The sequence below is a fragment of the Nannospalax galili genome, unplaced genomic scaffold (assembly GCF_000622305.1).
Source record: "Nannospalax galili isolate Female #2095 unplaced genomic scaffold, S.galili_v1.0 scaffold1014, whole genome shotgun sequence".
Taxonomy (NCBI): domain Eukaryota; kingdom Metazoa; phylum Chordata; class Mammalia; order Rodentia; family Spalacidae; genus Nannospalax; species Nannospalax galili.
Window position 1 is genome coordinate 1,971,075 of NW_008335824.1, and position 15,821 is coordinate 1,986,895.

Below are 15,821 nucleotides of genomic sequence, written 5' to 3' on the forward strand. Positions count from 1 at the left end.
TTTAGAGTTCTAATTCACTGCCCATGTTAACACTCTTTGAGTGTATGTCTTTATATTGAACATCTCTAGTTGCTGTGTTTCTGGTCAATACAGAGAAAATGTCTGCCATATGATACACTGAGCTGCTGTCTCTTCACTGTGTAGAAAGATAGATTTGAACCTGTGTGGTTAGGCTGGTCCTTATTCAGGGTAACACAGAACCAAAAATAGGGAAGCACAAGGACTAGCGTTGATGCCCAGATATTATATTGCATGAGCAAAGCTGGGTTGTGTTGAGTGCCCCCTCACCTTTTTATTGCTTAGATATGAAACTCCTGTCTATATTTTAGGTCATTTTATGCTCTTTTCGAGTTATTTTTGTAGCTAGATCACTTAATAGCAAAAGATATTTAAAACTCCACAGCTTGTTAAATCACCTCTCCTCACCTGTAAGCTACAGTCTATCATGCTTTTAAGTGTGAATCACATTATCATGTTTTAAAATTTCCAACTCTGCAGACTTGTGGGGAAGTGTTTCACAATTTGCATTAGAGAATACAGGCCGATGAAGGTCTTTCTGGGATTTCTGTCACCCAGAGGACATTTCTTTGCTGGCCTCTTGCCCCTCACCCCTGCCATGCTCACATGCACACTAGGACAGTGAGGACCACGCACCACTTAGACTTGGAATTTTTATATTGGAGGCAAATGGAGTGAACAAGACTAACATATTGTTTGAAAGGATTCAAAAAACTAATGAATTTTGAAAGATACTGTTTTATATTTTACTCCATAAAACCTTTTAAGAGAAAAGGATTATGCAGTTTTACTCCTGAAATCCATTGTTTCCATCTTTAACATCTTCTTTCTTCCCACACAGAATCTCCTCTTTATTTTAAAGATATAACATAAAATTATGAAGTTACTGTTTCTTATCAGAGAGGATAGGGTGACAGTACCTAATATAACACACCCATTGTGCCGAGTTAAGAATCATTGCTGCATACTATTTAACATTTGAATATTAACACAGAACAAATATTAATAGCTTGAAATTTAAAATATAAACACCCTGAATAACTAACAGTACTTATTTAAAGAAGCAAAATGCAAGTATGAATTAGTATAGTCATTATGGAAAATAGTAAGGATGCACAGAACACTACAAATGGATCTGCTCTATCTAGCTATATTATTTCTGAATGTATATCCAAAAGAAATTATATCCACTTAACAAAGAGATGCCTGTCCTAGTTTATTTCTCCATTGTTGTAACAAAACACTCTGACCACTACCAACATCAGGAGGAAAGGGTTTATTTGGCTTACATCTCCTGGGTCAAGTTCATCAGAGAGCCCAAGGTAGGAACTCAGGGTAGGAACCAGGAGGCAGGAGGTGGAGCATAGGCCATGGAGGAACACTGCTTACTGGCTTGCTCCCCTGGCCCCTGCTCAACCTGCTTTCTTATACAACATAGGCCCACCTGCCCAGGGATGGCATCACCCACACTGGGCTGGGCCCTCCCACATCACTCAACAAGCAAGGAAATTCCCCCACAGACACGGCCACAGTTGGCCCAATGGAGGCAAATCCCCAACTGAGGTTCCCTCAACCCAGGTTTGTCAAGTTGACCCTGAAGTTATCCAGCACAATTGACCCCTTGTCAACTTGACACATAAACACGACACTATTAAACCACAGCCTTTCCACTTCTTGTCCCCAAGATGATGTTAACATTACTATCACAACATAAGACAGTATAACCTTAAAAAACCCATAGTCCTTAAAAAAATCCAAACACTTAAAAGTTCATAGTATCTTTTAAAAGTCTTTTGGCTATGGGCTTCTGTAAAATCCAAAACAAGTACTGTCTTATTTAAAAGGGAAGAATCGGGCACACCTAAGCAAAACACACCTAAGTCCAGCAAAGTAGCTCAAGGTTGGACGTTTGGGATTCACTCACCATCTTCTGGGCTCCAAAGGGTTTTGGCAGCTCCACCTCTCCATCTCTGCCATCCACAGCATACAGAGCTTGTCTTGAAGACACAGGCCAGCTCCATTCCACACCTGCTGTTGCCCTTGGTGGTTATCCCCTGGTCCCAACATCTCCAAAACACTGGGGTCGCCACTGAAACTGAGGCTACACCTTCACCAATGTCCTCTTCTTGCCTCTTGGAGTGCAAAGTCTCAGATTCTCTCCATGACCCCTTTAATCCTGGGGTCTTCACTGCAACTGAAGCTGCCCTTTCACTAATGGCCTTTCCTGGTCTCTGAGAGTGCCAATCTCAGCTGCTTTCTGTGACCCCTTCCAGCTTTCAACACCAGAACCATGCAGGAGTCTCTTACGCATTACCAAGTCTTGCTTCCAGCTAGAGATGGAGGCTTGGGCCCCCTCTCAATCACAGCTTCTGTGTGCTGATCCTGAGGAACTAATTCACAGAAGAGTTCACCACAGTGATGCTGGTCTCTTGTTACTTACAGCTGATTCTTCAGCCCCAACCAACCAGAACCCACAGATTCTCAATTCAAAATATCACACAAACAGCCTTGACAGTCTGTACTTAGCTATGAAGCTTCACAGGTCAGGCCTCCATTGTTCACAACTCTTTCAGCATAACTGGTCCAAGTTCCACAGCAACAAACTATGAGAACGCAATGGCTTTTCCAGTCCAAAGTTCCAAACACTTCACCAATCCTACCAGAAACAACTTGGTCAGGTCCGTCACAGCAATATCCCATGATCCTGGTACCAATTTCTGTCCTAGTTTGTTTCTCCATTGCTGTGAGAAAACACTCTTACCATTACCAACATGGGAAGGAAAGGGTTTATTTGGCTTCCATCTCCCAGGTTAAGTTCATTAGGGAACACAAGTTAGGAACTCGGCAAGAAAATTCCCCCACAGACATGGCCACAGGCTGGCCCAATGGAGGCAATTCCCCAATTTAGGCTCACTCTACCCAGGTGTGTCAAGTTGACATTAAAGCTATCCAGCATAATACCTGAACACCCATATTTATTACTCTACCATTCATAACTAAGATGGAGTCAACCTACATACCCAACAGCAGGTAAATATATAAACACAATGATTATCATTCAGTTATAAAAATTAGTATCCTATGTCTACAGCAAAATGGATTAAACTAGAGGGCATTAAGTTAGAAACAGAATGACAAACTTGTATGATTTCTTACACATATATGTGCCAAAAAATGCTAGTCTGAATGTATAGTAGCATTGCTATAGGCCAGGAGGGGGAAAGGTGGATGTATAGAGCAAGGTTGGACAGCAGGTAGCAACACTCCAGGGTTTTAAGCAAAGTGGGGTGACTATAATTCACAATAACCTATTGCAGTTTTCATGAATAGGCGAGCACAAGGCCTCCAAACACAAAGTAATGAAGAGATGGGAACATTAATTACCCTGATTTAGTCATACATATGTTAAAATATCTCATAAATGTGTATATTTTTGCATATTAATGTTTTAAAGTTTAAGGAGATAGAAATGATATGTACCCTGTTTGATCATTACACACTGTATATATGTATGATCTCCACCCTGTCATTGGCAAGATGGCTCAGCAGGTGAAGCTGCCAAGGTGCCAGAACCCACATGGTAGATGGAGAGAACTATCCCTATCCTTTGACCTTCACACGTGCCATGGCTTGTGCAAGCAGACAGCATGCATGCTCACCCACGTTAACAAATAAATAAATAAATGTAATTTTAAAACCCCTAACATTTAAATTTGTCAGCTGAAATTAAAATTCTATATTTTCACTTAAATTACTCCAATTTAATATGCAAAAAATTAAAAAGAAACTACAAGCTGGATTATGATAGAGATAAGGTTTTCATAAAATCAAAATCAAGTTCTTGGCCTGTCATGGACCAGCTAATCCACTCCTCATATTAAGTTGAGAGTGGGTAGATGATTTGTTCATAGTCCTGGGGAAGAGCAGCTCCTGGAACTGAAGTCAGATCTATAAACCAGTGCTCTGGAGACAGCTGTGACTTCCCTACACTCAAAAGGAAGTTAGTGTGTCAGTGATAACAGTCCATAAGAGGGAAGCTGATTAAAAACTAAATGTAGCTAGCAACCAGCCACTATGCTAGACTAGCTATTGAATTGATATTCTATATCGAATTTGGGTGTAGCAGCATTAAATAGTCTTTACAGTTATTAGGAAAATTCAGTGAACAATAATACATCGAATGCATACATTTGAAAATGTTATTTGTCTTGAATAAACAAAGGTTGCTGCTTGCTGACAAAACAAGAACAATGCTTGTGAGGATTCCAGCTACTCTGAGGACTGCAGTCAGTATCACACCCTCCTGTAACCTATTTGTTGCATACATACTGCATTGATTAGCAATGTTTGAAGTTGCACAAAATCTTTAAATGTTTACAGTACAAAAGCGAAATAATTATCCAAAATAACTCTTGTAAAGTTCAGACACTACTTGATTTGGCCAAATTTATGAAAGGTTATGGTCAGGAAGGAATAGTTACATACTAGTCCAGATGCTTTGGACTATGAAATTCAAAGCCCTGAACCAAAATAGTTTATATAATAAGGAAATCTGTCATTTTACAGAACAAGTCCAGAGATATGGTGATCTCAGTGATAGTGACCAGTCTCAAGAGCCCAACTTCTCACCCTCTACCCTCCCACGCTCTATGAGCAAGTTTCTGAAAGACGAACTGTCATGTGGTTCAAAGCAGTGTCTGCAAGTGCAGAGGAAGAAGAGACTTTCTCTTTCATGTCTCTTTCTTGAGGACAGAAAAACTCTCCTCAGAAATCCCCCATTAGAATTCCTAGGTCTCATTTGCCAAAACTATTCTTTGTACATTTCTAAACCAACCACTGTAAATGGAAAAGTTACCATAGGCAAAGTAGTCTCTATGTACTGAGGTTAAAGGGAAGGGAGAGATAATCTGACTTAAAATATTTGAATTTGTCACTAAAAGTAGACGTTTTAATAATATATTGATAATTTTAAGTTCAACAACACATACTGAAAAAATAAAGCCAGAGTTCCTCAAATATAATGTAATTTTTCATATAATTAAGCAATATAATGAAGGTTGAAAATCAAGAAATACTCTATTACTAGAGTTTTGATCTTATGTAACTACTAAAATTGAAAAGAGAAATTTAATTTTCATGTTTAGCATCAGTGTTAGTTTACTAGAGCTGCTGTAAAGGCTATTGAAATCTGCATGACTCCGCAGACAGTTATTGTCTCCTATTTCTAGAGGATGTAAGTCCAAGTTCAAGTTATTGCAAAAGGCATGCTCCTTAGAAGGCACCAGAGAAAGATCTGTTTCAGACCTCTCTCCTAGGTTCTGATAGCTTCTTTTTGTAGCAGGATAGTGCCAGTGTTGATAAATCATTCTCACTGAGTGCATGTGTGTCTGCATTGCCCCTTCTTATAAGGACTCTAGACACATTAGGTTAGAGAACTGACCTATTGCACTCTGACCTTAAATTAAATCATTTCATTTTAATCTTCACCAATCCTATTTCCAAGTGAGATCACATTCTGAGATACTAAGAATTATGAATTTCACATACAAATTTGGTGAGGACATAATTCAACTCTAGATAACACCTTTATCATAGAAACAAAGCTAAATTTAAGTATGAAGATAGATTTGACTTTAAAAATCAGTGAGAAAACAACCCACAGAATGAGAGAAAATATTTGTAAATTATATATTTCATAATAGACTTGTATCTAAAATATATAAAGAACTTTTGCAACTCAAAAATAATCCGTTTAAAAGGAAACAAAGAATCTAAATCCTTTCTCCAAAAAGGACATATAAGTGGCCATCAAGTCCATGAAAAGATGTCCCATATCTGCTATGCTCTGGGTATGATTTGAGTATGTTCTGCAAATGTTCATGTGTTAGAATCAGGACCCTTTTGTGTAGTGGGGAGGAGGTGTTGGAATTTTCATGAGATGGGCTCTTGGGAGGTAATTGGGTAACACTCTCTGGAAGGAATAGGTCAAATCTCTGGGATTAGAGTATTTCCCATAAGGACAGGTTGTCTTCTTCTTTTTCTTTTCTCACAAAGTCTGGCCCTCTTGCTTCCCACTTGCCAAATTACTCCTCTCTCCCTTCTGCCTGTAATCAGATCCTCTTCTGCTTCTCTCCTCCATTGTGACGCAGCCAGATGCCAAAACCATGTTATCACCCTCTAACCACTAGAGTCCTGAGCTGTGTAAACTCTCTTGTAAGTTATCCACTCTCCAGTATTCTGTTACAGCAATGCAAAATGGACTAGGGCTACAGCTCTAGCCCCAACATAATCAGTTTGGGAACATTTTCATCACTGCAACAGGAAAAACTGCACCTACTGGTATCATCACTTCTCTTTCTTCCTTCTCTTCAGTATCAAAGAGCCAGTATTCATCCTTCAGACTATTTAGAGATGTATAGGCTGAGCATTTCATAGAAATATAACAATAAAATGACTTTTATAGAAGACCTATGGCTCCTTTTCATGGCTTGTAACTGGTTTCTTGTTCTGTTACTAGGTTCTTTTACTGAACATAATATAGCATGCATTGGTATTTTGCTACCTTTTATCACTGAAATTATATGACTATTACAAATTTTTCCATTTGTCATTTGAACATTTCTGTTGTATACCCTTTGGTTATTATGAAAAAAGCTGTTAAAAATCATGTACAAGTTTTATATGCATGTATTCTTCTAATTCTTTAGGGCACATATCTGAGAATGGAATTGATAATCATATGGTAACTGTATGATTAACCTTTTGAATACCTGACAGACTATGTTGCAGAGAAGGTGTGCCATTTCACATCCTCACCAACAGTGTATGAGGGGTTCATTTCTCTACATTTTGCCACCATCTACTACTGCCTCGCTTTCCCATAGTAGCCATACTAGTAGATGAGTAGTAGTAGTTCATCGAGGTTTCAATTTGTATGTCCTTGATAACAGAGTAGAGGTTTGTCTAGCATGTGTAGGGAGTTTGGTTCCACCTCCAACACTGCTAGGCTCTCAAATCTGATTATACGGAAACCCATTGAATTATACATCTTAAACAGGTAGAATTGCATGGAATGTATCTATAACTACATGTGTATATATTAAAGACAAGGTTAGGACTGTAAGATAAGTGTAATACTTGTGTTTGATTACAGTAATACAAGTTACATACTATATATTCTTCTATCAGTGCACAAACAAGTTTCCTCTCCCTCAGCTGTCTACTACTATTAAAGTTCAGATGCATTCATTTAAACATTGGCCTATTTAGAAATAGAAAAATGCTGTAGAAAATCCTGTAGGCACAGATATACTTTTCCTGATAATTACTTTCAGCCTACTAGAAATGCTTAAAAAGAAGTCTTCATTCTAAAAGTTATGTTTTAATTATGGCAGCCATTTGAATCCTGGACCTTTTCTGAGACATTACCTAAAATCTGCATTAAAAATTTTGAGAATTTTGCACATTAATATAATGTATTTTATCAAATCCAACCCCCATTCCCTCCCCTCCAACTCATCTATATCCCTCCCAATCTCATGTACTCTTTTTTAAATGCACTAAGGCCACTTAGTACTGCCAGTGTGTTTGTGGCCATAAGGCCATTTGCTGGAGCATGGGTAGCTTATCCGGGTTACCTCCAAAGAAAACTGACACTCCATCCCCAAGTACCGATCAGTTGCCAATAGCCTCTCAGCTAGGCTAAGGACTTGGTGAGCCACTCCCTTACCCACGCTAGAGCTTTGGTTGGCTTGATGATGTTCAAGTCTTGTTTATGAAGTCACTCCCTTTGTGAGTTCAAGTGTTACAACTGCCCTATCATGTCCAGAAAATACTGTTTTGCAACAGTTATCCACTACCTTTGGCTCTGACAAACTTTCTGCTCACTTATTCCACAATGATCCATGAGCCTTAGAAGGGGAGGTATGTAATACAGATGTCCCATTTAAAGCTGAGCACACCATAATCTCTTATTCTCTGCACTTTGATCTGTTTTGAGTCTCTTCATTAATTGCCATCTACTGCAAAAACATGCTTCTCTGATGAGGGTTCAAAGTTGCACTAATCTACAGGGGAAATTTAATACTATGTCATTCATCAAAATGATAGTAGTAGGTTCTCTCCTAGGGTCTATGACCTACCCAGACACAGATTCTTGGCCCAGTTAACAGTACCAGGCATGAATTCAATCTTGTGGAGGGGGTGCTTAAATTCAGTCAGAAAGCAGTTGTTTCCTCCACACACACTCTGGTCACTATTGTACCAATGGACTTATCTTGCCAGGCTGGTCAACATTGTAGCTCACAGGGTTCATAGCTGGGTAAGACTCATTAATTTTTTCTACCAACAGTGTACATAGCATCTTCCAACACTATGAAAACTAGCCAATAGGAGTGAAGTTTTGAGGTCAGTACCAGCTTAATTTCTGCATGTTCTGTGAGTCAAGTATATAGTATCTTCAGCAATAGGCTCTCACCATCAAGTGAGGTAAGAAGGTAACCAAGAGCAATTGTTTTGGAGTAGTCTATGGGATGCTGCTGACCAGCAACTCAAAAGGAAGTAATCCATACTTGGCACCTTACTGCAGTCAGAATAGCTAAGATCAAGAAAATAAGTGATGCTGGACATGGTGATGCACACCTTTAATCCCTGTACTCAGGAGGCAGAGGCAGGTGGATCTGTGTGCGTTTGAGGCCAGTCTAATGTAGATAGCAAGTTACAGGCTAGCTAGGGCTGTAGAGTGGAACCCTGTCTCAGTAAAAACCAAAATAATAAAAAAAAATGTAAAGTGGTAAAGAAGAAAAAAACTAATGACAAAAAAATGCTGGTGGAGATGTGGGGAAAGGGAAACATTATTTGTGGGACTACAAACAGGTACAACCACTGTGGAAATCAGTGTTGAGGTTCCTGAGAAGCTAGAAATAGATACTCTGTATGACCCAGTTATATCACTCCTGGGCATATACTGAAAGTATGGTATGTCCTACTGCAGAGATACTTGCTCATCCATGTTCATTGCTGCTTTAATCACAGTAACCAGGAAATGAAAACAGCCTCGGTGTCTATCAGCTGGTGAATGGATAAGGAATGAAAATGTGGTATGTATAAACAATGGAATTTTACTCAGCTATAAGGAAAAATGCAGTTATGAAATTTTCAGTTAAATGGATGGAGCTGGAAATAATTATTCTGAGTGAGGTAATCCAGATCCAAAAAGACAAACATTGCATATTCTTTATCATATGCAAATACTAACTTTGAATTTCTGGATATGGGTGCTTAAATTGGAGTACCTGTACAAATCAGAAAAATAGAAAGGTACCATGTTGGTGAGGGTAGATTTCAAGGAGGGGATAATACAACACAGGGAGTATGAAGGGAAAAAGCAGAATTATGGGACATGAAGGGTTAAGTGATATGGAGGATGGGAGAGCAGGATACAAGAGGGGATATAAGAAGAAATGACTAACATTATAGGTCTTTTAAAAGCCATATGGAAACCTGCTATTGCAGAAGCTCCCTAAAATATATACATATGTGGAAAATTTTTAAATGTAATTATACTATGCAGAGGGATAATACCTCTCCCAGATGCCATAGGCTATCAAAATCTGCATTTTTACTGGTGGTGATTATGTAGGCGGCATTCAGTTAACTACACACAGTAGTAGTCATGGGGGAACAAGGGATATCATATGACTGAAGTGGAAGCTGGCCTTCAAAGGCCAACTCACAGAAGTCAAATTCTACTTCTGTTATTTCTACCCTGTAACTAGCAAGTTGTTTAACCCCCCTAAGCTTCCATTTCTCCTGTGTCAAGTACCGCCATTCAGTTCATAGGGTTGATGTGAGAATAAAATGAATTAACATGCCTAAAGCATGCTTAGAACAAAGACTGGCACAAACTCGGCTTTAAACGTGGATTGGCAATGCTATAAAGGTGACTTGTGAAATTTTAATGCCTATGTAGATTATTTGCAAAAATGTTTAAGTCTAAAAAAGGAAAGTATGCTTGAAAGCCAATTTCAATAATGCTAATGGACTCCAAACCGATTATTATTATTTCTTTATTTTTTTTGAGACAGGGTCTCACCATAATAGCCACAGCTGGCCTGGGACTCACTATGTAGACCAGACTGATCTCACAAAGATCCTCCTATCTCTTCCTCCTGAGTGCTGGAATTAAAAGTGTGTACCACCACCCCTGGTCCAACTGATTATTTTAAGCAACATCCTGGGGAATCCAAAGTTTGGTGTTGAGTTGGTATATGAGACCCACACCAGAAGGGGCCTAGGTAGTCTAGGGAGTGACCAAGATAATGAGTCCAGCTACAACCATGATAACTAATCATAGGTCATCTTCTTTAAAGGTATGAAGATATGAAAACAGCTTTTAGAAATGATCTCCAGTCAGAAATTTTTATTGTCTTGCTCTTTCTAGGGAGATGCTCGTTCTACTGAAGATTCTGATTCAGTCCTTTTCCTTTATTTATTACAACTTTTCTTTCAGCCTTTTAAGCATGAGAAAGGCCTGCAATATTTATCCAGAACATTATTCTTGACCATGATTCTTGGCTGACTCTCAGCTGACTCGTGTGTTTCTTCACCCGCTGTCTGTAGGCTGCCAGCCCAGGCTGTCAGTCACTCACTACTGTTTATGGAGGGTCATGATGTGCAGAGCCCCTAAAATAGCTGAAAACAAAACAAGAACTTAAGCTTGGCTTTTTAAAACATGTTTGAACCAACAAGAGTGAGCATTCAGGCTATGAACATAATGCATAGTACATGACACAAACATGTTGGAGGAGGCACAAGCAGGATCAGTCTGAGGCAAATTGCTGAGTAGACTTGTCTCTGAGTTCTAGGTTTTATTTTCCAATTCTTTACTTACTTACATGCCCTGTTTTACAGTTAACATTAATTTACCAGATGATATTAATGTATCACACACTTAGGTAACTGACAGACACTCCCTACAGACCTTTCTTATACCACCAGTAATTTCTAGGATATGACTCACACTACAGAATCCACTCTCCACCCCCTTTCCCACCTATAGTGTTCCCTCTCACCACAGGGTCCCTTTTTTCAGCTAGTTATAAAGAAATAAGCATAAATTATTGAAGTTTATTTATTATATTTTTAATGTGTGTGTGTGTGTGTGTGTGTGTGTGTGTGTTTTACAAGTGTGCCAGAGCCAACAGTGGAGATCAGAGAACAACTTGCAAGAGTTGGCTCTCTCCTCCCAGTTTGTATGTCCTGGGGATTGAACTCAGATTGTCAGGCTTGGTGGCAGGGACCTTTTCTCACTGAGCATCTCACTGGCCCTAAGAATCAATTTTTTTAAAAGTCACACTAAAGTTTGGCTAATGGGCTACAGTATAATATTTTAACTTTTTTCTAGCCCAAAGGAATGAAATTGCAATGGTGAAATTATTAAATGAGGGCAATTGATTCAAAAGAAATATATTTTGACTTGTCTCTGAGGTTTCTTTCTATAGACTGCCCCATTTAGGTCTGTATTTGCAAGCCCAACACTGTTCACAGCAGTTCTTTTAGATCTTCAGTAAGACTGAAGAGTTAACAATAGTTATAGACTCTTGGCCTTGAAATGTAAACAGCTAGGCTTCTTAGAGTCATAAGTATCTGAAGCTAGATGAATTATGTTCTTTTTTATTAAAAAAAGCATCACTCTGAAAACTGTTCATAACTCTTATCTACAGACAATGTACACGTTAGAAGAACAGGAATAGACAAAAGTCTGTTTTCTGACCTCTTTTATTAGCCAGCCATACTCACTGATACTTAAGTAATCCTAAACCATGCCCTAAATGTTCTCCAAGACAAACGTCTGACCACTTCCACCTTGGTCTGGTTCATGCAGAGGGTGCACAGATTTTTCAAACCAGATATTTTCTTTGATCACATCAGCTCATATTTCTTTATCCAATTACTCCAGCCAGCTGAAAAGCTCTGTTTGTCTTTCCAAGATTCTAAGATTTTTAGCCTTTGGTACCACATCTGGAGACTAACTAGAAAGAAAATTAAATTATACACCAATAGACTAATGCCACGAAGACTATTGCTTCCTTTTGAGAAAGGGTTCCCCAGCCCTATCCTAACTTCTTTCAATTTTTGAGTTATTAAAGAGTATTCTATGTTTTCCCCAAACCGAACTCAAAGCATTAGAGATAAGTTAGGATTTCCAAATTCCATATACTACAAAACAGTTTTAAAAGGAGAATACAGTTTTTAAAATGAGAATTAATGTTCTTTGCATCTTTTTGACTACTTTGTGATGAGTTGATTGTTTTGACTGAGATTGCTTAAATAATTAGAGAGATAACCTATATAGTGTTAATGTGGGAATTCCTTACAGAGGAATGAACCTGTAATATTGTGTTGGGCTTAAAAACTATGACATAATTCGAGACTAAGACACAGGAAATTATGTGCTTGATATCTAAAGATAAGAATTACTGAGTCACATATTAGAATAGACAACAAGGTCCCCAAACTTCTTTGCAAACATGACAATTAGGACTTCTGGAGTGAGGAGGATAAATTAGCAGAAGTTCTTGAATTTGCAATTGGGAAGTAAAATCTACAGTGAGTGAGAAATAGAAATATTCTTCTGTGTTTTAACCAAGTTTGTATTTCTAACCTTTTATCTTTATAATTGTTCGGGAATCTCTTGATTTAAATCCTGAACCAATGATCTGTTTTTACTGCTAATTTCTTAAATACAATATAGTGTTATTTATGAGAAATGAACACTATATAGTCAATACTGTGAACTAATTTCCATTCCAAGGTGCTTCTTAAATAAAAACGTTAAGCATTTTCAAATTAGAACATAAATTATGATGGCATCGAGGGACATGCTAGGCCAGGTGCCTGGACTGAATATCTGTCTGAACATAAAGTAACAATTAAAATTTGCTTCAATGTACTGACTACCTGAAAAGTTAGTAAAAAATACCTGTGGATTAAAATTTAACTGAAGGAAGGAATGCTGAGGGGATAAGCCAAAGGCTGAGGGTGACCTTTGCCATGAGGACATCTGACTGAATCTTTTTATGCCTTTGAGAATTCTGGGGCTAAATAAAATATTGTAGGTCTTTCCCAGGTTGGGAAACATAATGAAAAATGAAATTCAGGTATAAGCTCTACTTATAGTAGACTAATATGAAACTAAAGGACAGAGAAAAATTCAAAGAAACTACTGGTATATGATATACTATGTGTATATCAAGGAGCAGTGCTTTGCAATGTTAAGTATAACAACAGATAGATTAATATTTGATACTAATAAATACAGGATATAAAAAGTGAATGAACACTGTTCTTAGAAAAGTAATCCAGCACAATCTATTAAAATATGATTATATAAAATGTACATATTCTTTGACCTAGAAAGACACTTTTTGTGACCCTTTTCCCTTTTCTTCTCTTGTGACTTAGGGACTCGATTTTGATAAGATTAAGGGATCAGGAAGCAGACAACTTAAAATAATCATCCATCTCTATCCATGGGGATTAGTTCCAGGATTCCCTGAGAGTTTCAAAATCCATAGACTCAAAACAGATTGGATAACACCCCTCCTTCCCTGATATCCCTAGCTTCCCTCACCATTCTAATAAGTTAGCAATATAACTTTTATCATACCGATTTATTATATTTACTACCTGCAGGTACTATGCACTTTACTTTTTTACAAGCTACCTTACTCAAAAGTTAGGAGAAGTGCTGAGCGCTCAGCATTAAATGGGGCATCTATATCAACACACATACACACACCACACAAACGCACACACACACAGACACAGACACACACACACACACACACACACACACACACATCCCAACAACGCTCAGAGAACATTGCAGAAGATGGGAAAGGGGCAGAATGTAAGAGTCAGAGGATGGAGAGGAGTGCCATGAAATGCTGTCTTCTGGACATGGTATGGCCATTGTTCCCATCAACACTCAATGGGATATTAACAATAAAAAGGGAGAGGAAAGGAAGAGGGGAGCTTGCTGTGGAAACTAGCCTGGCCTTGACCTCACAGAGATCTGCCTCTGCCTGCTGAATGCTGAAATTAAAGGTGTGAACCACCACACCCAGCTGAATCCACAGTTCTTGATGGAGGACCCAGAGCATCACAGTTAAGTAGAAGTATAATATAATCTCTATAAATTTAATTTTTTTCTGCTAGTCACATTTAAAAATGAACAGGTAAAAAAATTTGTTTTGAATTTTATTTAACCTAAATGTATTCAAAATAAAAATTAATTCAGCATAAAACATTAAGAGGTACATACAGCAGAACACATCAGAGATCACAAGTTTCCCTGAAAGGATGAAGAAATGCTAAAAACCAGGCTATGAAACATGATGCTACATTGAAATACTTACATTAAACAGTGATTTAACTAAAATATATTACGCAATCTAAGTACGGCTTTCAAAAGGCTTCTTAAAAGGCAATAGTTTATAGATTGGAGTGATTTAGTGGGCATCTTTGTCTCCTGAACCTCCATGACTATAGGTTCAACTGCATTGGAGACAGCTTCGGAAGTCTACCCTGGGATGTCTACACAACTGTAAGACTCAAGCCAAAGGTCCTCAGGGCTTCTTTGATATACTTGACATTTTGTTTTTACTAATTTCAGATGTGACAAAGTCTTTGGCTGACTGATGTTTTCTATCAGATTTTTCATGTATAGCAAAAATTAAACTCGTTAACGCAGAGTTGAAGGTGAGGAAAATTATATATGTATACATAGATAAATGTGTATTTGTGTGATTTTCCTTGGCAGTAAAGTGGTTGGGGCAACTCTAGGAAAACAGTTAAGAAATGGTGGCATGGTGCGAAGCCATGGAGAAGATTTCATAGGGGCCAAATGATTAGTTATCTAAACCTGTAAATCTACATATAGCTAGCCATTACATAGGAAGCTTTGAAATAGAGTACTGAGCTGGCCTTCCCCTATCCCAGCACCATGTAACTATCAGCTCAAGAGGATAGCTGAGAGAGGAGCAGGCTAGTGTTGTGAGACTCCTTTCTCGTTAAAATATTCAGAACTCTGAATATTCAGAACTCTGGTGTCATTCTGTTTGACTTTGTGCAGATTTGGCCCGTGTGTGGGGTACTTCTACTGACCATTTAAATGCTGACCAGCAGCCAATTCCTCAGAATGGGAAGGTTATCTCCAGCCATTTATTATTTTTGGTTATGGTTTCTAGGACAATTTTAAAAATATCCAGATGTGATCTTTGGACCATGAGAGATTCAAAGAATAGTTTCACCTGAAAAAAAAATACATAAAAAATACTGACGTGTTTCATAAAACATTTTCTCTTCCAAAGGATTTCAAAACGGCTTGGAAAGTATACACACAGTACAAGCAATTTTGTGCCAGCCCCTAAAAGATTTCTTTCTCTGTGCATAGTTATTATTTCACTTTATTTTACACAATAAATAAATTATAAATTATTATCTTACAAGTCAGTACTGTGAGTAAAAAGCTTAAGTGATTTATTTACCCAAGTTACAGCATCAATTGTGAGTTGTGATTTAAGTTCTGGGATTGCAAATATGCTTAAAGGATAAGTTCAAGGTTTATTGTGAAAAAAAACTATGTAAAGTATCAGAGTGTGAGATGTAAAACACAAAACAACTTTTTAAAAAGAAGACAGCTAGAATTATCAACCATAGTAACTTTGTTGAAAGGATAGGTACATTTTCCAACCTTTATCTTGATCAGCCTTACATAATGATAGAACATGAATGAAACA

The 15,821-nt window shown here is 37.9% G+C and overlaps 1 pseudogene; it reads right to left on the reverse strand.

The window, feature by feature from the left end:
- Positions 1–15,189: 15,189 nt before the first annotated feature.
- The window catches only part of LOC103732031, a 78,773-nt pseudogene continuing 78,141 nt past the window's right edge, over positions 15,190–15,821 (reverse strand).